Source organism: Megascapheus bottae, chromosome 11, assembly GCF_031878675.1.
Source record: "Megascapheus bottae isolate mThoBot1 chromosome 11, mThoBot2.hap1, whole genome shotgun sequence".
Taxonomy (NCBI): domain Eukaryota; kingdom Metazoa; phylum Chordata; class Mammalia; order Rodentia; family Geomyidae; genus Megascapheus; species Megascapheus bottae.
Window position 1 is genome coordinate 50,552,496 of NC_143519.1, and position 26,500 is coordinate 50,578,995.

Consider the following 26,500-nt stretch of genomic DNA (forward strand, 5'->3'; position numbering starts at 1 on the left):
CAACATGCCAACTCACTGAGAGGACCAGATGTTTAAATGAGTGTAAGTGATCTCATGCTTCCTTGTCCTGTTAAATCCATGCTAAGCCAGATGCCCAAAGTTGTATGAGATGTTTTGATGAGCATACCACAGTTAAGACCCTGATATGTGACTCTTAGCACCTGCAGTGATTCCCATAGGAACTCCCCCACATCCATTCTACTTGGGCAAAACAGCTGACATTAGTTCCCACTGAGATTCTTGCCAAACATAAGAATACTGGAATGTGACAATAGAGGCATTGTGCAAGTATCTACTGGGCTAGTTTTCTCATAGTTAATGGCATGCTGCTCATAGTTAAAAGTTTTGCAATGTAGAATCTTTTATCTAATTATTGCCCATCCACAAGGGACTTATGTAGTCTTCCATGTCATGTGTTTCTTTACTTAAAATATGGCTAATCCTAACATCAGTTCTGGAAAGATGGAAAATATTACATCTATTTTGAAGGCTGGAGAAACAGTCCCCAGATTTAAAGTTGTTTTTAAATTCAGATTCCAATATCTCACATGTCCTAGTCATGGTTGGCTCTTAAATATTCCATTGGGGATTTCAAATCCAGTTCATCATTCAAAACCTTTCCCTGTCTCTACCAGTCTTTCTCAAATTGTAATGTGTATAGGAATAATCTGGATATCTTGTTAAAATGTAGATTTTGATTTGTGAGGCCTGAGATGGAGTTTGAGATTGTGTGTTTCTCATAGCTTCCCACATGCTGCCAATGCAGCTGGTCTCCAGATGGTAAGATGAGGAGCAGGCTTAGAAAACTGCTTTTCCATGTGGTATCCTCCAGCCACATGTGGCTATGAAGTACTTGAACTGAACTTATCTGGATTTAGATATGCTTCAAAGTACAAAATGCAAGCAAGATTGTGAAGACTTGGTTTAAAAAAGAACTCAAGGAAAAAACACTCCTAATTTTCCTATTGATTCCATGTTGAAACAGTGTTTTGAATAGATGCCATTGAATAAAGTATATTAAAAATACTTTTATTTTTCACCTTTTACAACTAAAAGTTAAATTTGCTTCTATTTTTTATATTCTATATCTATTGGATATAGAATATATCTACTCTAACAGATTCCTTCAGATCTTCTCTATCCATTTATCCTTCAGCATGTACTAAGAACTTACTGGTTATGTGGGTAGCTCCTAATTTATCTTTATATAGTCAGATTTCCTCCTTCTATTAGCACCTGTAGAAAAGTATCTACCATAAAATAGATTTTCAATAATAGCCACTGAGTAAACTTTGGATCTCAAGCATCTGCTATTGTATGATATACCTCAAAATACTTAGCACAGTGAATTTAAAATAAGTCCTAAAATAAAGTCTGGGTCAGTTCCAGCCAGTCTTCATGAAATTTTCATAGTCTTTATGCATTTTTTGACCTGATTCTTCTATGTTAAAGGAATTCTTCAAAACTGTCAAAAAAACTTAATCAAAATATAATTAGAAGACAAACTACTATGAAACAGTACAAAAAACTAATACCTTCTACAAAGAGATTTGGGGATTATCTACATTACTGATTTCATCCTTCAGGCTAATTAAAAAGAGATTGAGGCCAGGCATCAATGGCTCACGCCTCTAATCCTAGCTACTCAGAGGGTTGAGACCTTAGAATAGTGGTTCAAAGCCATCTCAGGCACAAAAGTCCCTGTGAGACTCTTATCTCCAATGAATCACTCAAAAACTGAAACTGGTGCTATGGCTCAAGTAAGAGAGTGCTAGCCTTGAATACAAATAGTCTCAGGAACAGTGTCTAGGCCCTGAATTCAAGTCCCATAGTAGACCAAAAAAAGAAAGAAAGCAATTGAAGGAGAATTGCTTAAAATAAAAAAAAGGTGACTCCTCTTCATTACCAATGTCATCATTGAAATACAGAATATATAAAAGACTTTGGGTGGACGGTAAGGGAGCTACCACAGTGTTACATGAAACAGGATTTAAGAACAATTTATCTTCAATTTGAGGTTCAAGAATCATTGCCAAATAGTATTAAGTGAACTTCCCGGTACATATCCATTCACTATTCACTCATTCACCACTCATTTACTCATTCATTCACTCACTCACTCACTCACTCACTCATTTACTTGTCTATTCTTTTGTTCACCTCCTCATCTAACACAGAAGCTCAAACTTTCAACACGAAATTGCCCAGGTACAGTGTGTCAGAAGCTCATCGCCTCAGAATTCATGAAGAAGCCTAATGCAAGAAATAGACACACATGACTTCTTAATTTTCCAGATGATCTTCTTTCCCCTGCTAATCTCTACACTAAATCTAGTGGCTTGCTTTATTCTTCTGACAAGTCATTCATGCATTGCATTCTGCAGTAGTCATAGTAGTAGTAATAGTAATAGTAGTAGTGCTAGTACTTGAATTCAGGCTGGTGTGGTCATTAGGTGGGTGTTCTATCATGATGTTATACTGCTCTACAATCCCTCTCAGCTCACTTTCTTGCTTTTTCTCTTGGTTGCTTAAGCTGTATCTATAAATCTACAAGCAAACCCAGTGGATGGTAAAAGACAAAAAAATTACACTTGGATATGATAAATTATACAAGGTTCTAAACATTCACACAGTAAGACCAAAGGAAGTTATTCTTAGGAGAAGATCACAAAGGCTCAATAGCTGTGTACATATGATACTATAAAATGTGTCTATCAAAATGAACTCCAAAAAATGGAAACTAAGGTGGGGTTTTTTGCTGTTGTTGTTATTTTGCATTCTGCGATTTTTTTTGCTTGTTTCCTCCCTTGTTTGTTTTCTCTTACCTTCTACCTTGTGTGTAAGTTTATCTGTTTGGGAGAGGATAAGAGGGAACACAGAAATGTTGGGACAAAGGGTGAACAATGCAGCAGTGATACTAGACACTTGAAAATGAACTACACAACTTGTGGAGCAGAGGAGTCTGGAGGGAAAAACTAGGGGAAAAGGAGGGCAGAGATGACACAATTCAAAAAGAAATGTACTTATTACCTGACATAAATGACTGTAACTTCTCTGTATATCACCATTACAATAACAATAAAAGTAGATTTTTTTAAAAGAAACAAAAAAGAAAAAGATGAGGACAAAAACATGAGAAGGGGTATCAGTGCTCGAGAAGTAATGCACCTACTACCTGACGAACGTAACTATAACCCCTCTATACATTATCCTGTCAATAAAAGAAAAAGAAGAAATGTTTTCTAATTAGGAATTTATGGTTTTTAATTAGGAATTTAATATGCAACACATAGCGACAGCCAAAAGTTCTGTACGTTGGTAAATACCTTAGCAGTAAAAACCATTCATTTTAATGCCATAAAAAAAAATCTGGTTTCTTCTGGCTCCTCCATTTTGTTATGTGTGACTTCAGATGGGCCACTTAATCACTGATTAAAGTTTTTAAACCTATAAAGAGAGGAATATAAACAGGATAAAGAGACCAAAACTTCTGTCTTCATATCTTCGCTGTGTTTTACAGAATGGAAGGAGAAGTGAACACATTATTATTCTACTCTTGTTATTAAACAGTGGTCTTGGCAGGGTACCCTTCCAGCTACTTGGTGTTTTAAGAACAAAGAATTGAGCAACATGAACATTAGTTGTGAGAAAAGCACAGCTCTTGAAAGTAAAGTAAATGTAAAGTGGGAATATGCATCACAGTGTGGAATGGGCCTGAGCTAGAGAGCTACAAGGTCCTGTGGGACAGTTTAAGACTGATATGAGTTGTGGGAAGAGTTGGGGAATCTTTACTTCAGTCAGCACTATTCTTGATGGACAGTGGTAATTATATAACAGTTTCTTGACAGCAAATGCTCATTTTCACAATTTATCTGAGTAAAACGATGTAAATGACATGCAGAGCATAAGCATGAAGCCTTGAGAGTTTCCTGAAAGATCTAGGTGGGACATAGCCCCCATCTCCTCTGTGTATGCCTTCATGAGATGTTCTGCTTTATTAGAGGAAGATCCTGGTTCTCAGGACATAGTGACTGTTGGGCTTCACACAGAACAGGGTAGATAACATTTTATATTAGACTTGGGATGATCTTTTGAGGTGGTCTTACGGCATTCTTGAGGCATAACTGTATATCTGGGCTAGTTTGCAACACAGACTTTGTTCTATCTGCCTGCCTCACTCTCATACTCACTTGTCATACCTTTCCTGATTCAGTTAAAATGAGGGATGAAAAAATGAAAATACTACTAGGACTTCAATTTTTGAATCAAATATCAATTCTGTAATACTTGTCTTTTGGTGAATGATCAACACATACATTTCTGATAGTGGAACATTTGAAGTGGAGAGAGGAGACAATTGTTCTGCCTATGATCATTTTTACTGTTGCATCACAATACTGGGTAAGGGTTAAACTTAATTACCTACTTTTCTCCTTGTGTTTCAAGAAATTTCTTTTTTCATGCTGTGGCCAGCAGACCTTGATTTCTGTTGCTAGGAAACCTGGAAGGCACTTTTAGTCCTCATGGAAACCATGTTTAATACAATCATTTTGACTGATTGTTTATTGGCTGATTGGCTTGATGCCAGTTCAAAAGCAGCTTGCTTGAAACCCTTACAAGGTAAATCTAGCAGTGGAGAATTGGGACCCCATGGAGGTTCTGTGGAAGAACCCTAGGAGCTTCCTGGAGATGGGAGAGTGAAAAACCAAGTCAATAATCCTGCCATCCTTCAATTAGAGTAACTTTTCTGGTCTGATCTGCTACATTTCTTTTGACCACAATGACAGGAAGGTGGTGGGTAGGTGAAAAGTTTTAGAAAACGTTTGACCTAAATTCAGGACAAAAGAAAGCTGAGAAATAGCATACTAAGATGCTAAGTGGAATGAACTCCAGCATATGGAAGCAAGAGGTTTATCTTTGTGGTTGTTATTTTTAAGGTACTGTATGAAGTTATTTTTTTTCTCCTTTCTTTTTCTTTTTTTCTCCATTATGGTTTATCCCCTGTTGTTACTGTCTTTTTGGTACCTAGCGTATTTGTTTATTTAAATTAAATAAGGGAAGGGAAACAAATTAGATGATGAGACAAAGGACAAAGGGTGAACCAATGTAACAGTGATATGTACCAGATAATACCTTGGAAATGAATTTTACAATTCAGTAAGGGTGGGAGGAAGAGAAGTAGGAGAAAAACCTAGGAATGGATATCAATGTTTGAGAAATAATGTACTCACTACCTTATGAATGTAACTGTATTCTCTTTATATATCAGCCTGACATTTTTTTAAGTATCTTGCAGCTCAGAAATACAAAATATTAAACAGGGTCTTTTGACTCAAATTCCCTGTTTTCTATTGTACTAGGATACCTGTTGCTCTTCACTGATGAATCTTATCTGGTCCTTCCTCTCAGAATATTTTGGGATTCCATGACCTAATACTAATTAAGAACCAATGCATCCAGAATCCCTGGAAAGATTAAGCCACAGTTGGTATACCTGGCTCTGTAAACTGAAAATTCTTTTATAACAAACATCTAGATTGTGTGTGTGTGTATGTATTTGTATGTGTGTGTGTGTGTGTGTGTGTGTGTGTGTGTGTGTGTGTGTGTGTGATCCTAGGGCTTGAACTCAGGGCCTGAGTGTTGACCCTGAGCATTTTTGCTCAAAACTATCTCTTGAGGCACAGCTCCATTTTGAACCATAGTCATCAGATCTTAGTCTCCTAAGTAGCTAGGATTACAGGCATGAACCACCTAGCATCTAGAATTATTTTACTTTTGTTTTGTTTCATTTTGGTTTCTGTTGATACTGAGAATTGACATCAGGCCTCACACTTGCATGGTAGGTACTCAACCACTTAAGCCTCATCTCGAGTCCTAAGGCATTTTTAAGACTGCTAGCACTGTTGAGAAGATTGAAAAAATGCAGACATTTTCAGATAAAAAATAGGATTCTAATGATAGAAATCCACTCAAATGAATATCACATTTTACTTTTAGAAGGAAGGAAATTGAGTCCACAGTCCAAAAAATTACAGGAAAAATGATAAAGTTAATAAGCAAAGTGCTAGGTAAACATTTGGGTGAATCCATTTTGATACTGACATAATGAAACAACTTAGGGGCTATACAATGAAATAAAAATATTTGAAAAAACTAGGGGGGACCAAAGATGATGAATTCAAAGTTTCTTGAGTATGCTTAAAATATGCTTGTTTTGCTGGTAGCTCATGACTGTACTCATAGGTGTTTGGGAGGCACAGAACTACAGGATTGTGGTTCAAAGCCACTGAAGGCCAGAAGTCCTTGAGCCCCCTTAACTTGGCCTATAATTTGGTGCTAGCCTGTCACCGGAAGCCACATAAGAAAGTGATATTTGGAGGATCATAGTGTAATGCCAACCTAAGGAAGAAAAGTCCAGGAGAGTTCATCTCTACCAAGGTAATTTGGATATAATGGTTCATGTTTGTATTCTCACAGATGATTAGAGCCCATAGGAGGCAGATCCAGGCTCAAGCCTAAATGGGGAGAGCCTTTTTTACAAAAAAATAAATAAATAAAACAGTGAAAAACAATGGTGAAGTTGTGACTCAAAAGGACCACCCTTTTGTTTATGAAAAAGGTAAACACTAAATTTAATATGCTGTTAGCTGAAAATGTGTGCTTATATTTTAGTTACAGCCTAAAAGAGTATCAATATGAATATAACCTATAAGTTAAGTCAAAGAAACAAGGTTATTTCTTTTTCACAGAGATTGTAATGAACACGATTTAGGCAGAACCATGAAATAAGAGGGGGAAAAAACATAGCAAGTAGAAAATGTAAAACCGGAATAATAAATGTCTATCTTTCCATATCACAACAACAATAAGCAGACTGTATTCACCAGTTAACAAAAATATTGAAATTTGATGAATGCATTTTGACATATTATTTATACACTTAGAATACAATCCAATAATAGAAGTGAAGATAACAAATGAAGGTGAAAAATCAGGGAATATTATTTTATGTAAAAAATAATATTGCCGATACAGAAGATCAATGCAAAATAATCACAGGGATAATTCATGAAGAGTCGATAACAAGTAGAAAATTGTCACCCTTTATAGCCTAGCATCCTTATAAACACACCAGAACCTGACAGAATTATAAGGAGAAATTAACAATGTTCAACCACAATTAAAAATTGTAACACACACACAAAAAAGCTGAGCAAGTTAGTTTATACCTATAATCCAAGCTACTCAAAAGGAATTAACAGGATTATGGTTCAAGATCAGCCAAGACAAAAAGTTTATGATATCAAGAGAAGAAATTGAGTAGCTTGTATTTGTAATCATATCTATGCTGTAACTAGGAGGATTGTGGCCTTCTAGGAAAAAAAATCACTAGACTTTATGTGAAAAACTAATCTAAACTGGTTCAAGTGTTAGAGTGACTGCCTGGCATTCACAACACCCTCAATTTAAACTTCATTATTACACATAAAAATGATTCATAAATACATAGATATGTGAACAATATAATAAAAATTGATCAAATATAGAATGTTCTATCCAACAATTAGAGGATATGCATGCTATTCAAACATAGATAGGTCATTAGTAACAAAATTTTCCAAACACATGAACGATAGAAAATTCACATACCACCCAGCGCTGGTTGCTCATGCCTATAATCCTGCTATTTAGGAGGCTAAGATATGAGGCTTTGAGGGAAAAAGCTCAGGGACAGCATCCAGACCCTTAGTTCAAGCCCCACAACTGACCAAAAAATAAAATTCATAAAACAAGGTAACAGAGTATTTTTGGGGGTACAATATTACAAAATTAAAAGTCAAAATCAAATTTAAAAAAATTGTCCCATATATTTAGGCATGTAAAATTTTTTATCAACCAAAAATTTAAAAATAACATGATAGTCAAAAGAAAGACATTCTAGCTGGGCATGATAGCTCCTGACTATAATCCTAAAATTTGGAAGGCAGAGGCAGAGAGATTAGCAGCTCTAGGCCAAACTGGGCTACATAATGAAACTTCCTTAAAAAACAAAAAACAAAAATTGGGGCCAGGAGTTTGGCCTATTGGTAGAGTGCTTGCCTAGTACACACAAAGACCCGGGTTTGATTCCTTGGTACCTCATACATAGAAAAAAGCTGGAAATGGTGCTGAGGCTCAAGTAGTAGAACTCTAGCCTTGAGAAAATCCAAGGACAGTGCTCAGGCCCTGAGCTCAAGCCCAGGACTAGCAAAAAATATAAATAAATAAAAAAACAATATGGCCCTCAATATTCTCATATTCTGGTCCTTGGAACCTGTTACATTACATAGGACAATTAAAATTGCAAATAGATTAATTTGTAATCTATAAAATAATAAAGAAATTAAGATAGGATAGAAAATATAATGAAGATAGCTGCTTCAACATCTATCCATATAAAAGAATATGACATTGGTCTTTTTATTTTATCTTGCATTTTTATTTTTTTATTAAAGATTTATTAACATTGATTTTTACATCATATTTCAAATGACATGTTTAGCAAACAAGTAATACCTTGCATTTTATACAAACACAGACAAAAAGCCTGAGTGTCACACAGGGGGCTCAGCCTTCTGTGTACCTTTGTAATTTTCTCCAGCCCTGAGCCAGTGCTGAATTCCTATTCTCAGCAGGGGACGTTCCCATGACTGAGAATTAGTTGACAATGAACCAAATTCACTTTGCTTTTTAAAGGACCATCCAGAGGTTGGCCAGTCCATAACCAATCCTTAAGTGCTCATTCTAGGTAGTACTCACAAGGGCTTTGGATGGCCATTGAGAAAAATCTAGGTAATTCTTTGTTAATTTTTTTCCCCTACAGGTCAAGATGGAAGCAGGGACAACAGCAATGAACATGGTATACCATACAATTACTAAAGAATGCCAAATGGAGGTTGACCAGTTGGCCCTGCTGGTCCTCGGCTGTGATAGGTCCAGCCTCCTGTTTACTTTCTTTGACAGCAATAGAAGGATTTGGGAGCGGCGGGGGGGGGGGGGGGGGGGGGGGGGGGGGGGGGAGCAGGGCTGGCTTGAGACCAGAGCAAATGAAAGGACACTGGTAGCACTAAAGACTGGTGGCAAGATAGCAAGACACAAAGTTTCAGAAGAAAAAGGGTCTTGTTTCAAACTCCACCCATTGACCTTTTCATAGGCCATCTTTTAGTGAAATAGTACCACCTCAGAACACAGAGTAATGGATCACTTTGTAACCTTGGGGAAAACCAGGCTTCTAAATATATTTGACATGGCTTTCCTGTATATCTGCTTTCTACGGCATAATCTTCCTTTTGTGTGCACAGATTCCTGTTTGGTTTGGCAGGGCTGGAACTGGCAGGCATCCCCACTCTCAACACTCCATGCTCCAGTTTTCTAGGCTCACTAAAATCACCACAACCTCCAAGAGAAAGGAGACAATCTAAATGAAGCAAAAAGAATAGCAACATTCTCTCCAACATTTGAACAAAAAAGGTATGTGAGTGCCTTATGGAAGACTGGTTAGACTCTCAAACTTCCTATTCTTTCTATTACTTTATTTAAATATACTGTAAATACCTGGGGTTGTTCTAATAGCATGTCCATATTGTGCAAGATCTCCATTGTCTGAAGGCCTTGGTGAATCTGTTCCATTTCTGGCTTATAAACTTGAATTAGTACAATGAAAAGAGTGCCAATGAAGTCTACATTTTAGACAGCTAGACAAGCAGGATGTTTATTCAGAAACACTGAATCATCGCCCAGACTCAAATTCAGCCCTTTATAAAGTCAAGAAAACTTAGAATAAAAATTTAACTGACTCAATCTCTGTCTTGCCTTTTAGGGTGTAGGAAAAGTTTAGAAATGGAGAAAAAGCTAGAAAATCAGAACCTGAGAGGGTGATTTTTCTTACTGGGGTTCCTGCAGTAATATTTCCTGTGTGGTATGAGGGGTTATGTAGTTTGCTGGAAGTATTATCTTCTGTGAATAGCTCAAAGAATTAAATGAAAATGGGACAAATAAAGCCTCATAGGCTGGGCACTGGTGGCTCAGGTCTGTAAACCCTAGCTACTCAGGATGCTGGGATCTGAGGATCACAGTTTCAAGCCAGCCTAGGCAGAAAAGTCCCCATGAAGTTCTTGTCTCTAGACAACCACTCAAGAAATCAGAATTGGCACTATGACACAAAGTACAGAGAGCACTAGTCTTGAACAAAAGAGCACAGTGATAGTGCTCAAGCACTGTGGTGGACAAAAAAAAGAAGTAGCTTCTGTGCTAAATCTATTTTTTTTAGTGATAGGCATTAATTAATCAACAATTAATGTGTGTGTGTGTGTATGTGTGTGTGTGTGTGTGTGTGTGTGTGTGTGTACAATAGTACTGGGGCTTGAATTCAGAGCCCCATGCTCTCCCTTGACTTTTTCACTCAAGGCTGGCTCTCTGTCAGTTGAACCACACCTCTGCTTCTGGCTTTTGGCTGGTTATTTGAAGATAAGAGCCTCACCAACTTTTCTGCTCTGGAAATTTTCAAAGTGGGATTCCTCAGTTTTCACTCTCCTGAGTAGCTAGGATTACAGGCCTGGGAAACCTATACCTAACTACATCAGATTTTCTAACAAATGTGTATAGGGTCCTGGGCAAGGTACTATGGGGATAAATATATCTAAGATACAACTTTTAACCTTAAAGAGCTTGGCTAGATGATAAGAAGAATAGAGTCTCTGATTATATAAGAGTTCAGAAGGCAGGGTGGGCAGGTTAGCCTCTTGGAAAGGTTGGTCCTCTTCCCACTAACCTGATGTTAGCTCTGTTCTGCTGTAGGACTCCATCAATCTCTTCCAGTCCACTGATTTCTTGGAGATTTTTCCTTTAGTACCAAGACCCAAATTTAAATTCTTTTAGACTATTTCTTCTGAAAAGATACTCAAAAGTAGAAACTGTTGTAATAATCCACATCTTGTCACAATCAAAGCCCTCTCCTTCCATATCCAACTAGAATACTGGCAAGCATTAGGAAAACCTTACTTCCTAAGATACTTGGCATTCTTATGGTAGAAAACTGCAAAGGAAGTGTTTACAAATTTACTACGCTGCTCTTATTTAGTGCACAACCTGACCAACCAGGTATGGTGATTCAGTAATGCCCTTGAAACTCCTACTTCTCTACGTCATCCAAGCCTCATTGCTGCATAAAGAATTATTTCAGACAGCGTCTACTTTCCGTTTAGTCCCTTTCTGGAAATAGATCCACCTATCCTGACCATCATACGAATAAATATCTCCATTCAAATCTCTTTTCCAAATTTTCTCTCAACAAGCACCAAAGCACCATTTAGAATGTAGCAAACATGTTAAGGAGTTGAAGAAAATGCCAGAGATTATGAACTTGTGACTAGACTAGTAAGAGTATACAAACAGCCATTCATCAATTCTTCATCCTGTAATCCTAGATAGTCAGGAGGCTAAGATCTGAGGATCATGGTTCCAAGGTAGCCCAGGCAGGTAAGTCCATGAGACTTTTCTCTAACTACTCAGAAAAGGCTTGAAGTGGTGCTGTGGCCCAAGTGATAGAATGCCAGCCTTGAGCAAAAAGAATCTCAGAGATAGTGTTCAGGCCCTGAGTTCAGGTCCCATGACTGGTAAACAAAAACAAAACAAAAAGAACAGTACACAAAAGATCCAGGACTGTCTTGCCCCCCTAGCAGCTCTGTCATTGAGGCATTTGGACTCATCCTTTAACAACATGTTATATGATCAACAATGGTTAATAAGTATCTTGCAAACTCTTTTCTCCACTTTTCTTCCCACCAGAAGATCAGAAAGACCTCTCTAAATGATGTTACAGATCAAATGGATGTATTAAGTTTGTGTAAGAATAGCTCTTGTTTTCTTTACTCAGAAGTCTATTGAAATGGATAAAAATCTGTTGTTTATTGTATGCCAATGGTTGGCATACATTGGAACTGGGAATTAGGTGCAATGATAAATGGAATGGTTTCTGCCCTCAAGTACAAAATAGGAATAAAAATACATTTAGCGATCTGAATCAATGGGTTCCACATCTGTGGATTGAACCAACTGTGAATGAAAAATATTAGGAAAAAAAGTATATCTGTGCTAAAAATATGCAGACATTAGTCGGGTGTGGTGGCTCACGCCTGTAATCCTCGCTACTCAGGAGGTTGAGATCTGAGGATTGAGGTTCAAAGCCAGCCTGGGCACAAAAGGACCTGAGACTCTTATCTCCAATTAACCTCTAGAAAAAGCTGGAAGTGGGGCCTGGTTCGAGGGTGGGGTGGTAGTCTTGAGCTGAAGAGCTCAAGGACAACACCCAGGCTGAGTTGAAGCTCCATGACCTACAACAACAAAAAAAATATGCAGATATTTGAGAGAAATCATTAGTCTCTAAACAATACAGCAGAACAACTGTTTACAGAGAAATTACAATGTATGAGGTTCGATAAGAATCTGAAATGATCCAAAATGTGTGGAAGTGTGCATATTGGTTCTGTGCAGATGCTACCCCAATTTACATAAGGGATGGACTGAGCATGTGCAGATACCACTATCTGTAGAGAGCCATGGAACCAGCCCACCACAGACACCTGGTGAGAACTGTGTATTTTACAGGAAAATAGAAGAGACCGAAAACGATGAGCCCACATTTACACCAGTGGTAAGAGCTCACAGGGGACCTGACACTGGCCCCTCTGCTCTAAATCTTATCTTTCCATGAATGCAGACTGAAGTTACAGCTCATAGAGGAAAGTAACAGATTAGGATAACAATCAGAGTCCCAAGAATGGTGGGTTTAGACGGAAAGGGAGAAGACCTTCCTAGTAAGTGGGGAGTAAAGAATGTAATTCAGAAGAGAAAAGAAAATTAGTAGGAGGTATGGGCACAGCTATGATGCAACCAGAAGGGAGAACTTGAATCTGTTCCTTTGGAAAGTTAGAGGCTGAAGACATGCTGAGTGAGAAATGGAGGTTCTCAGAGGCAAGGCTACTTGTACATACTGAGTTTGGCAGATACTAGGAGAAATGGGTGTGCCGAGTTCAGGTTTGATAGGGTGTGGTGGCTCATGCCTTCCTTCCTAGTAAATGGGATTTAAGAGAATCTCAAGTTTTAGGCCAACTTGGACTCTCTAGTGAGATCCTTGGCTCCTCTCTCCTACATTAAGAAACTTTGTCTCAGCAAGCAAGCAAACAAAATGGCTTGGGGTGGGGAGAAGAGAGGTTGTTTTAGTTAGCATCCCATGAAGAAGTAGCATGACAAGACAAAGAAAAGGCATTTGAGCTTCCTGATACCTTAGAACTTGAAGTAACTGAGGCTCTGAGTGGCAGTGGAGAAATCTGTAGTTTCTAGAAACATTTTATTTCCATTTATGGATATTCATATTTTATCTTTTTCATATATTTTTATTGTAATTAATAGAACGGTTACATTATATTCATCAGATAGAAGGTACATTACTTCACAAATATTGATACCCTTTCTCATGTCCTGTTTCTCATTTCCCTCCCCCCTTCATATTTTATCTTATTCCATCTTATTTTTTTTTTTTTACCAGTCCTGGGCCTGAGCTCAGGGCCTGAGCACTGTCCTTGGACTTTCTCAAGGCTAGAGCTCTACCACTTGAGCTTCAGCACCACTTCCGGCTTTTTTCTATGTATGTGGTGCCAAGGAATCGAACCCGGGTCTTCATGCATGCTAGGCATGCACTTTAACCACTAGGCCAAACTCCCGGCCCCTATTCCATCTTATTTTGATGCTACTTAGATTTGAATGGGAAGCCTGACTACTAAGCAGACACTCGACCACAGAGCCATATTATAGCTCTGTTGAATAAATTTTAAATCTATCAATGGAATAGGTACATATATTTATAAAACAGTCATTTTAGAAGATCCTTTTTTTCTTTTGATTGACAGCTAGAATGTTTGCTGTAGTCCTTCTCTCTCCTCTCCCCTTCCCTCATCCTCATTTGCCTAGGAAAGTGGTTGTTTTATCCTGGTTTTTTTTACATGGATGGTTCCTTACATCATTCAAAACTCAACTCAGATGTCCCTGTGTCAGGGACGTCTTCTTCAAGATACAAAAATCAAGTACTATGCTTGATTTTTATGTGAGAACATACCCTTGTCTAAATTATTCTATTTGTCTTATTCCTCTAGGTTTGTAATCTTATCTGCCTTCCCAGATGATAAGGTCACTGAAAGTTAGAATACTAGTAGGCCTCTTCAAAGTAATAACCAGGGCTTCCACAGGCACTACTAAACTTATCCTGCCTAGAGACAGGAGCCTCAGATAATTTCCAGGACCATTCCCTGCTTTTTTTTTTACAATTAGGGAATGCAACATGGAAAAAAAGGATTTTACAGATACAATTAAGGTGACATACTGGTTTGGTGTTAGAGAAATTGTAAGGACAGTTTACTATTTGACTGAAGACACCAGAAAAAATCAAAGAGGCTGTAAACACAAGAAGGATTTTTTTTGGGGGGGGGGCACATGACAGGCATGTCATAAAAAATATCTGGAGAGAAGATAAATGAATATCTAGGACAGTGTTAACCCAATTCATCACAGACTTTGGGGGTTGTCTCTGTGTCTTTGTTGAAAATAGTTTCTCTTTGACTAACAGATGTATACATAAATAAATTGATAGAGTCTTACCAAAAATCCCTTAGTGTAGATTTCTGAAGTTGTAATAAAAAATGAGTGGAAGAAAGGGAGAACAGAAGATTATTTATTTTCTAATAGCCTTTCAGTTCTATTAAAACCACCTATGGTTCTACAGCTCTCTTCACATTGTAAAAGCAGGACTTTATTGTATCTTCCTCTTTGTTCCCTGCCTGACTCGTCTTTCCACTTTCCTTTGCTCTTCTCTTCCTTTCTTTTCCACTTCTTCTTCTTCTTCCTCTTCCCCTTCCCCTCTGACTTCTCCTCTTCCTCTTCTTCCTTTTCCTTCTTCTTCTCTCTTTTCTTCCTCTCCTCTGTTTTGTTTCTGCTTCTTCTCCTCATCCTCATCTTCCTCCTATTCCTTCCCCACTCCCACCACTACCACCTGCCAGTCCTGGGACTTGAACTCAAGACATGAGCATTGTCCCTGAGCTTCTTTTTGTTCAAGGCTAACACTCAAACACTTGAGCCACAGCACCACTTCCAGCCTTTTCTGTTACATGATACTAAGGAATAGAACCCAGGGCTTCATGCACGCTTGGTAAGCACTCTGACACAAAGCCACATTCTCAGCCTCTCTTGTCTCTTTTATTGATCAATATAGAATTTTCATTAAAAAGTAAATACCGGTAGTCTTATTTTCAAGTAGAGAAACTAGAACACATTGGTATCTGAGCACTCACTTCTTGGGGTAGTGCTTGTTGAAGTTATAATTTCATTATACTTCTACTGTTTTATAATTGAATGATACCTGTTGGGATGACTCAGATATATAAGTTCAAATGCAGTCATTTCTGAAGCTATGGTATCCTTTGGAAATAGGTTTTCCCTTTGTGAGAGCCCTAAGCATGTTGAATGGTGTCTTTCTCCCTCATGTCCCCTTATTTTTTGAATGGGAAGACCCATGTACAACTACTTATAAGATAATAGAAAATATTAAAAAGGAACTGTAAGTGGTACTGCATGAGATTCTTTGACATAAGCTTATAGTCCATAAGTTGACTACTTTTAAAGGTGGAATGATATGAAGCAAATAGAAAAGAAATACTGCCACATTTTAACATCCTTTGTTGAACTCTCAGGAGCTAAGGAACTGCTGAGAAAAAAATCAATGCTGTCTCATTGCCACTCTTCCTTGCCTCATTCTATCAAAAACAGTATCTTGTGTTGTACATCTTTAATTTCCTTCTAATGTGCCAACAATGTCAGAAGGTTTCTAAAGTCTTTTTGATAAGGACACCAAGTTTTTTCATTTTGCTTATGTGTATAAAAAATGAAATGTATGTCAGAGGCAAATGAGCATCTGTTACTGGATCAGATATAACTTTTGCAATATGTTCCAATACTCTGTTATTGTTTCAATTTTGTGTAATTTTGTCTAGTTATAAGAGGCTTCAAGCTTGCTTTGATTATCTATTTCTCACAGCCATCCCATGGAGAAAGTTTGAATAGCTTGCACTAAAGGCAAGGTGCCAGAGAAATGGAGAAATAAAGTAAGTTTCTCAGAGGGACCCAGCAGAGCAGCCATTGATCCAGATCACAAATTTCTAGTTACTTGGTCCATGGCTCATTAGCCACTAAGTCCCTGTGCTTCTAATTTCTTTGCATCTTCCAACACTCCTATTCCTTTGCTTATTTTAATGAGGCCTGGGAGATCTTCATTTGGCCAGGGTCCAGACTCTTTTCTTGCCACTGTCTCCAACTTTCCAAACCCTAGGGAAGATTTTCTTTAAAGCCCAGAGGAAAGTTAATTTGTGGTTAGTTACTCCACAAGAGCCTGTTGTTGCATTGTGTGCTGATGTTTCTTCCTCAGATGGAGATAGTATATCTTGCCAACGGAGATTATATATTCCAATTTCCAAGACACCATATTGTGTTTGAAGCAGCAGAATCTCACAGGCTTTTCTGCCTGTGTTGGCTTCAAACTGTGATGTTCAGATTTTAGCCTCCTGAGTAGCTAGGATTACCAGTGTGAGACACCTACACCTGGCATCATTTTGGTTTTTCGAAATAGGGCCCCAATAACTGTGTCTGGGCTGGTCTCTCAAACTTACATTATTTTTGCTACCACTTTCCAAGTAGGAGGAATCGTTTTTATTTAAATTTTTTTTGGTCTTTAAGTAATTATACGAAAGAGTTTCAATTCAACGTGTCAGTTTATGAGTGTGATACATCAATCTTGATCATTCTTCTGTGAGGCCTACCTCCTTTTGACCTTCAGCTTTTTGGTATTCATCTTTTAAAAGTGTAAGTTGATTGTACCAAAGAGGGACACCCCATTGTAATCTTCCCTTGCATAAACCACACCTTAGATAATTCTGCGTGCATGTATGGACATGGGCCTGTTCTTAGTGACCTCTGGCCTCACAGGGAGAGCCACTTTCAAAGTCAGCCTTTCCCACCCACATTCAGCACTGAGAAGCCTGCACCCCCAACTTTTTTGCCTTCCCTCATCACCTCATGGACTGCAGTATAGCAGATTCAAGGGAAGAGTTTATTTCTTTTTAACATCTCTTCCATGTTTGTTTCACTATTGTGGAGTAGCTGAGATAGAAAGAATTTTGGTTTCCTTAGTGATAATGAAGTCTGTTTATGTTCATTGTATAACAGAGTTTATATTTACTATGAATTCCTTTGACATAGTAGAGCCTGTATTGGAAAACTTAGGTTTTTTTTCAATTAAACAGCTATTTTTCTGTCACCTCAGTATGTTTTATATCCCGCTGGACATGACCAGGGACTTGTCCAGTCCAGGAATAGCTCAAGTGATCATATTACTTTATGAGTTAGAGCAAGATATACTTCGTAAACGAATAACAACAGATGCTGGAGGGGATGTGGCCAGGAGGGATCACTACTACACTGTTAGTGGGAGTGCAAACTCATTCAACCACTATGGAAAGCAATATGGCAGTGCCTCAAAAGGCTAAACATAGAGCTCCCCTATGACCCAGCAATTCCACTACTTGGCATTTACCCAACCATCCAGAAACTAGGGCATACTAAATCCACTACCACAACAATGTTCATTGCAGCATTATTCACCATAGCAAAAATATGGAACCAACCTAGATGTCCCTCAGTTGATGAGTGGATCAACAAGTTGTGGTATTTGTACACAATGGAATTCTATGCTGCTGTCAGAAAAAATGACATCGACCCATTTGTTAGGAAATGGAAAGACTTAGAAAAGATCATATTAAGTGAAGGAAGCCAGACTCAAAGAAAATTAGGCTCAGTGGTTTCCCTCATTTGTCATAATCAGTAGAAACCTTGGGCTCTACTAGCAGAGATCTGCAATAGAGCAAAACCTTGATACATAAGGCCATATAGTATGAACCTAATTGAAAAGACTTCCAGGATATTGAAACAAAAGCCATACAATGAATGATTGTTGTCCTTAATGTACTATGTTATCTCTCATCTCTTTTGCTGTCCTTTGGTTATCTCATATTGTTACAGTATTTCACTTTGTTATCTGATATATTCGATTTATTTGTATTTGGTTATTTGAATTGGATAGGGAAGGGGGAAAACCAAGATGGGGCGGGGGGTGGAGGGGAGGTTAATGGGGACCAAGACATATGAAAGGATATCAATGTATGTGAATTAATGCACCTTCTATCTGGCAAATATCATGTAACCCTTTTATTAATTACAATAAAAATAAATAAATAATAAAAAACCTTGCCTATTGTGAATGATCATGAAACAGAGCTTTAGAGCAAGTGAACTTATGGAGTAACAAGGGATGGGAAAGAAAGGGATGAAATCTTTAACCAACAATATTCTTTGTCTGACAGTTCTGGAGTCCATAGTGTTTTGTTAAAATAAAAGATACACTGTCTCTGATACTTAGTCTTACAGAAGCAGATGGTGAAGGCTGACATTTGAACTCTCATGAGAAGAATCTTGACTTCTTATGAGGTTGCAAGGAGAACAAAGGGTCTGAGTGTGAATAAGCTTTCCATCTGACATGTATTGACCAATAAAAAAAAAGATATACTTCGTAGTCTCTTTCTTACACAATGGTCCTTGGCTAGCACAAGTGCAAGGGATTTATAATACTATGTTAAAAATAATCTTTCCAAATGGATTGGTCTTTTAAGGCAATGCATGGTAGTGTTCATCTTTTAAAATTATACATTAAATTCTCAAATAGTCATGTACTGTGCTGAATTAAAACTAAAATTACCATCAAAATCATCAGGAGAGCTCATAAAACCATGTTTTGTTTAAAAGTATAATTATTGCTTTATCTGACAAAGAAAGAAAACAAGGCACAAAGCAAGGAAGTCATTTTTCTAGGTTTCTACTGTGGCCATCTTGCAGAGTCAATATGCGACCCAAGGCATTCTGACTTCATGAATTTTGCTGTTAACCAGTCATGGAATTAGATTTAGCGACTTTAGTCATGTCTCCTCTTGTCAAATTATTTACCATGAGTCGGTCATTCACAAGTTTTTGCAGTCATCTCTTTAAAACAGGTTTTTAAAAAGATGATTTCAGTCTTCTGCTTTTAAGGTACAGAATTTCTTTTTTATATTCATGGTGTGTGTGTGTGTGTGTGTGTGTGTGTGTGTGTGTGTGTGTGTGTGTACACTGTGGCTTGAAATTATCTCACTTGGCCTTTCTTTTTTGCTCAAAGTTGGTTATTACTTGAGTCACACCTTTATTGCTGGTGTCTTGCTGGTTAATTCGTAATAGGGTCCTATGGCTTGTCTTGCTTTGAACTTTAATCTTCAGACCTTAGCCTCCTGTATAATTAGAATTTCATGTATGAGCTACCAAGGCCTGGCATATTTTTATATCTTTATGCTGATAAGTAGTACATAAGAATATGATTTCATCTTTTTAAGGGAGAGCAAGTAGTTCGTATTATAATCTTGACTTCTACGTTATATCAGACAAATAATGGATTCAGCTATAAGCTGTGGGCTAAAATTATAGAAAGTAAGAGAGAAACTGGAATATTTGTGTCTTATTTATTTTAAAATATTAATTAATTAATTTTCATGCTTATTTGGGGCTTGAACTATGTCCCTGAAATTTTTTTTCTTTTTCTTTTTCTTTTTTTTTTTGCCAATCCAGGGTCCTAAATTCAGGGGCTGGACACTGTCCTTGAGCTTTCTCAAGGATAGTGCTCTACTGCTTGAGCCACAGCATCCCTTCCCACTTTTTAAAAAGTTTTCCATGTATATAGTACCAAGGAATCAAAGCAAGGGCTTTATGCATGCTAGGCAAACACTCTACCACTAGGCCATACTCCTGACCCGGTTCTTGAATTTTTTGCTCAGGGTTAGCACCCTTCCACTTGAGCAACAGTTCCCCTTTTGGCTTTTTCATGGTCAATCAGAGATTAATTGGAAAGTCTCACAAACTTTTCTGCCTGGGCTGGTTTCAAACCACAGTCATCAGATCTTAGCTGCCTGAGTAGGTAGAATTACAGGTATTAGACACTGGCACCTGGTCTTGCATTTTATTTATTTATTTATTATTTTGGGGGAGGGTTATGGGGCTTGAACTCTGGTCTGGGCACTGTCCCTGAACTCTTCAGCTCAAGGCTACCACCCTATGCTAAGACAAGCCCCACTTCCTGTTTTCTAGAGGTTAATTGGAGATAAGCGCCTCAGGTCCTTTTGTGGCCCGACTGTCTTTGAACCTTGATCCTCAGATTTCAGCCTCCTGAGTAGCTAGGATTATAGATGTGAGCCACTGCACCCTGCTGTTGTATTTTATTTTAATCAAATATGTATAATGCTTGTCACATTTTGATTAATCAAAAATTTCCATTTTTACAGTAGAATGAAATACTATAAATTGTTCATTTTTAATTCTTCAACTGTCTACGTAAATATGAGCACTTTCCTTATTCAAACCACAGTGAGAGATGAGTTAATATTTTCATGATGTCCAGTGAGCACATAAAAGTAATTTATAGTAAAAATGACAGCTACAACAGTGGAAGGAGAGATGCTGTCATGGTAACACACTTTGACTAGGCTTGAAAAAAAGACACAAATTCTCCACTGGAAATACTTAACTAGAGCTTATTAACAGTTGGCACAATAGAAATTCTTGATTCTAGTGTTGTTGAAGGAAATCAGCTTTTGTCCATATATTATCCCTTTATCTTTGCCAGCTTAAATTTACCATTAGTATACCAGTGTGCAGGTTGATAGCAGTATCCACCAACCTGCATTTAATACATACATTTAACACAGGTAAACAGTTTATTTAGAACCAAAGAAGGCAATGATTTACCAGTGCTGTGACACCAGGTCCCAAATTCCATAAAATCATTTTCTGGATACCTGCTGTTGTCACTAGAAAATATACCGTAGCATTCCAGCCTCATTCAGTTGATTTATCACCAATAGCAAGCACTACTTTGACCAGATATATCATTTTGAATCTTGTGAGGTACTTTATGGCTGAATGCCAAAATTATATAATTGTATTTTGATATAAATTACAATGTAACCATGAATCATCCTCAGAAAAGCATTCTGAGTTAGCCTGCATTCTCCTGCATCTATATTCAGTTTACATGTTTATATCATTTTGGATGTATTCAAGAAGAAATCTTTCCTTTTCTCCAAAGTAGTATTTTGTTTCTCAATTACAGAAAATATCCAGAATCAAAGTGGTTGGGAGCCTTTTGGTACTTTTATAGGAAAAACCTATCACCAATTTTTATTATTTCTCCTTACTGGTGAATAATCTGTTTTCTTTCTTTTCTTTTCTTTCTTTTCTTTTTTTTTTGCCAGTCTTGGGCTTGAGCTCAGGGCATGAGCATTGTCCTTGGACTTTCTCAAGGCTAGAGCTCGACCCTTCAGCCTCAGTACCATTTCCAGCTTTTTTCTATGTATGTGTTACCAAGGAATCAAACCTGGGTCTATGTGCATGCTAGGCAAGCACTCTACCACTAGGCTAAACTCTTGGCCCCTAATCTGTTTTGTAACCTTTTTATCTGCAGATTTTTCTCTAATAGAAAAATATATTTCAGAGGAAAATAAATCAGCTACCTACTTTTGTACAAGGGAAAATTCTTCATTGCTTTCCAAACAATTAGAAACTGTAACATGAAGTACTATATTATATTTTTTAATTTCTATTACTATGCAATGAGAAAAGCATAATTTATTCAGGAGCATGGTGATCATTCATTGAACTGAATGATGATCAATGAAAGGGTAATTTAAGACCTGAATGCACATAGCATTTGTTCTGGAAAATGTCAACTGTATTACTCAAAAGGGCAAAACTGTCACTGGACTGAACTGTTTCCATATTGTGGTTTTAGATTGAAATCCTTAAAATGATTGATCTGATCTCTATTAAGAGGTGTGTGTTGAGTTGTGAATAGCACTGATGATGGATGGTGCTTGATAATAGCAACTGTATTATTCAGCCATGCCATTATTGCACTTAACCCTTCCCAAACAGAGAGCTTGCATTCTAATATTCTTGGTCATTTAAGTGATATCTAATGCTATCTGTCAAGTGGTTTGAGAATTTCTTTTAGTCATATGATATTTTGGGGGTTTTGTTTGTTTTTCTGTTTTGGGTTGATGTATAGTACTAGGGCTTGAACTCAGGGACTTGTACTCTCAGGGGCCTTTTCTGGTGTTTGGCTCATAGTTCTTTACTAGTTATTTGGAGATGAATCTCTCAGACTTTCTTGCCCAAACTGGCTGCAAACCATGATAGCTGGATCTTTTGCCTCCTGAGTAACTTGGATTACAGATATGAGACATCAGCTTCTAGCATTGTTTTTTTTTAATTTTTTTGTTTTCTCAATGATGCACAAATAAAAGTTCTTATGCCAGATTTTTGTATTATAAGGTTGACTCCAGATGTATAGAATTGTATAGAAATAATGAATACCAGCTTGTACGTATAATGACACATACACCATATATATGTATATATCATGTATATGTTATATAATATGTATCATGTGTGTAATATATGTGATATATATGATAATATCATATCACATAAATGTGATGTCTCTATATATTTAATTAGTCATTATCTTTAATAGATATTAAATTATTCATGTGTAGAAGGAGAAATGAAAGAACATGAACATTAACTACTGAATATCTTTGACAAATTATACTGTACTTGCACTGTACTGAGCTCCATATGAAACTTGTAACCTGTCATCGCCACATATAACAGTTAAGTTGTGTTTTATTGCACTTCTAGTATAAAATCAACAAAAAAGAGCCAGATATTATTCTATACTTTTCTCTAAAGCTAGTTCCAAGTTTCATTATTCAAGTATTTCTTGTGAACATCAGTTTTTGAATAGAAAAATATTTATCCGATTATCTGAGATCATAAAGAGAGAGTAACCCTGGGAACAGCATCCCCCATTTCTCAGCCCAAGGCAGCATGTTGGCGAAAGAGCTGGTACAGATACAAGTGTACTTGTCCTCATAACCACTCTCTTACGGTCTCTTGCCTATATTTTATACACAACACTTTCAGAAGGACCCTAGAGATGACAAGACCACATTTCTTTGCACCTTTCAGTCAATTGGATTCTTTGGATACTCAAAATACTACTCACTGTTTTGGGCAAAACTCATTTGATAACTCATTGATTACTTTTAATGGAATCAAGAGACATGTTGTGAAAAAGATGGTTGTTTTAGAAATAGGGATTATTTATATAACTTCATTTTCCCTTAGCTGTTATCAGAAAGTTAAAAATTCCAATGTATCCTGTTCAGGCTTCAAATATATTCCTAGAATAAGAATTCTCAGTTGTATTAGCCCACAGCATAGGAAAGCTTTAGCCAAGGATATGTTAGAACAAAGCACCCTAGGAACTCAAGAGTCTTCCACAATATCTGCGATCTCACAGTCAAAGTATGCCTTAGTGGGCCAGTGGTAAAAGCTGTTCAGCAAATGTATGGAACAGATCTCACTGTTATCAAGCGGCATTGTCTAGAACTTTTGAACCCTTCTAAATTCACATCCACACGGTGTATTTCAGTAATTTGCAGAAGTAAAAGGTCACTCTAAAAGTTTCTCTTTCAAAACCATTCTATGTGAAGAAAATCCTTCTTTTTATAGGTCGAAACCCCAAAGAGCATCATAAAGATAAAGGAATTCATCTTGTTGCTTCTATGTGAATCTCAATTCACGCTGCTCTTCTTTAAACATGTCTACTCTGATTTCTTGTTTCCCCCCCCCTTTCTCTCGTGTGGCTGGATTATTCCACAATATAAGAAAAAGCCATGCTCATTGACCTCCAGGGAAGATGGCCCAGTTATTGACAGAGGGTGGAGTGAGGTGGTAGAACTGCTCTGTATTGGCTCTTTTCCAGGACTCCTTTATGCCTTCTGAATAGACTACTGAAGTGGAGGGTGGAGGAAGGGTAGCTAACTAGTCTTTTTAGCATGGTGATACCACCAAAAGGGACATTTGAGATTCATTCCTCTCTTCCTAAAGGAAGTGTGTGTGTGTGTGTGTGTGTGTGTGTGTGTGTGTGTGTGTGTGTGTGTGTGTACTAAACTGGGAATGTAGCTTCGTAGTAAAGTACTTGTTTAGCATGCATGACACCCTGGGTTTGATTTCTTGGTACCACATAAACACAAAATAAATAAAAGAATTAAAACTAGTTTTCCCTTTGCCTTAGAAAGTGCTTCCCTAGGTAGGCTCAGAGAACTCTTTTAAAAGGTTCTTTTGGTGGAACTGTCCTTCCATGTCCCAGCAGAATGGAAGATTAGTACAGCTGAATGGGGCACAGTCAACCCACAGAGCCACACTGCCCTGGAATGAGATCCTGGCTCCTACAAAACAATGTTTTATGTCTTTGCTTTAGTTTTATTACTTTATAGAATTTCAGTACCTACCTCATAGAGTCTTAAATAGTAATAGCAGCACTTAGCAGAGACCATAGCTCATAGTAAATGCTCGGTGTTTGGTAGTCTTGACACATGCTCTTTCCTTTGTTCTGTATTTTAAGGATTACAGGAAATAGACTTTGTTCATGATCTTCTAGAAAAAGGACTTCAAAGTTCATCAGTTTTGTCCCAACTAGTTTTACTGCAATTGTATTTTTTTACCTAATTCTTTCCTTCCTCCCTCTCTCCTTCCCTCTCGTCTTCCTTCCCTTCCTTCCCTTTCTTCTCCTTTTCTTGCTTTTTTATTGTGTGTATGTGTAAGGGGATTTAACTCAGGGCTTGAGCATACTAAGTTGTATTTTGACTAAAGAACACATAAAATTCATCATCAAAACTATGAAACTTAGGATAGTAAGATGGACTGCTAATTCAGTGAGTCACCAGGGAAATGATGATGAAGCTGAACTTTCCTGAGAAAAACTACCTTTTGAATGACCTTAATTATTCACAGAGCTCAGTCCCATAACCACTTTCCTGTTTCAAGATCTTAAGCACAGCTGAAGGAAAAAGTAAAAATTCTTCAGAAAGAGAGTCTATTTTTGTATCTCAAGAAGAATAGGGGATAATTACACCTGCTGTTTTATCCAGGAACTTCAATTTTTTAAAAAATGAGTCATAGTTCTGGGATTGTAGCTCGAGGTTAAAGCCAGTATTTAGCACATGTGTGGCACCCAGTTTGATCTGTAGGACAAACACACATACATACACACACATGCATGCACATCTGAAAAATTACAACAACAAAGCATTGTTGAATGCTGTATTATCCCTATTTGCTCACATTAAAACAACTGGATAGGTCATAAGAACTCCTTAGGTCTTTGTTCTTTGTCACAGTGTAGTCCCCATTTATACAGCCTGCACAAAAAGCTGATTTCTCTAATAGTTCAGAATTGATTTGTATCTCTTGGAGGAGTACTGTGTTGTAATGTGAAAGCTGGTATTTTTGTCAAAATTCAAACTTTTGAAAGTAGAGGTTAATTGAAGTCAGTGGCAGCATACTACTCCTTAAAGCACAATGAAAGAAAAATATAGTACTATGTATCTTTACCAGCAGTGTTTTATGTGGCAGACACCGATTATTTCATTTAATGGTGTTAGCTGTCTATAGGAGGGAATTTAGCACAAAGGACCATTATGTAACCAAGATTGTTTCAGAAGTATGCTGAAGTATGGCTGTATATAAGAGAGTGTGATTTTGGTGTGTTCTTAACTTTGTCATTAATGCCAAGTGACCTTAGGGAAAGAAAAAGGTATGCAAATTTTTGCCACTAGATTACAAGAAGCAAAACTTATTTAGATTTTAGAAGGTGAAGGAGTAATTTTCAAGCCCCAGATCCTGGGAGTATTATCATGTAGTTATAAATATAGGAAAATAAAAGCATTTTTGCAAGTACAGCTATTATTCAGAAAAGACTATTTAACACACAACCTCTGGAAAATGCTTGGTTCCATGGGGCAACTGTAAAGGCTCATAATATAAATATTCAAATTCTTTGCATGTGCAGGTAGCTTAGTCCAAGGTATTACCCATCTGTCTTGAACACCAACGTGGGATCTAACTTTTCACTTACATTTCTTTGTGTTGTTTTTCTTTTTTAATTAAAGAATTTGATAACATTGATTTTTTACATCATATTTCAAATGACGTATTTAACAAACAAGTATTCAAGAAGGGAATCTCTATATACAATCAATGGCACTTAGACTTTAGAACATAAATAAAATTAAGTTGAGGGCTTCTATGTCATAGACACATATTAATTTATGAAATAAAACATTATGTCTACAGAGTCATAGATTTTTATGTCTATGTAGTTGTGTTTATAGTTCCAATATCATGTCCATAGCATTGGGAATGCAAATATTGAGTCCAC

The 26,500-nt window shown here is 37.3% G+C and overlaps 1 long non-coding RNA gene across 1 annotated transcript in view; it reads left to right on the plus strand.

Moving 5' to 3' along the window:
* Positions 1 to 26,500, plus strand: part of LOC150057057 (uncharacterized) — a 69,667-nt gene that overhangs the window by 38,536 nt on the left and 4,631 nt on the right. Inside the window, exons 3-4 of the long non-coding RNA XR_016537033.1 lie at positions 8,864 to 8,899; positions 9,342 to 9,510. This is a non-coding gene — a long non-coding RNA (uncharacterized LOC150057057). The remainder of the gene's footprint in view (positions 1 to 8,863; positions 8,900 to 9,341; positions 9,511 to 26,500) is intronic.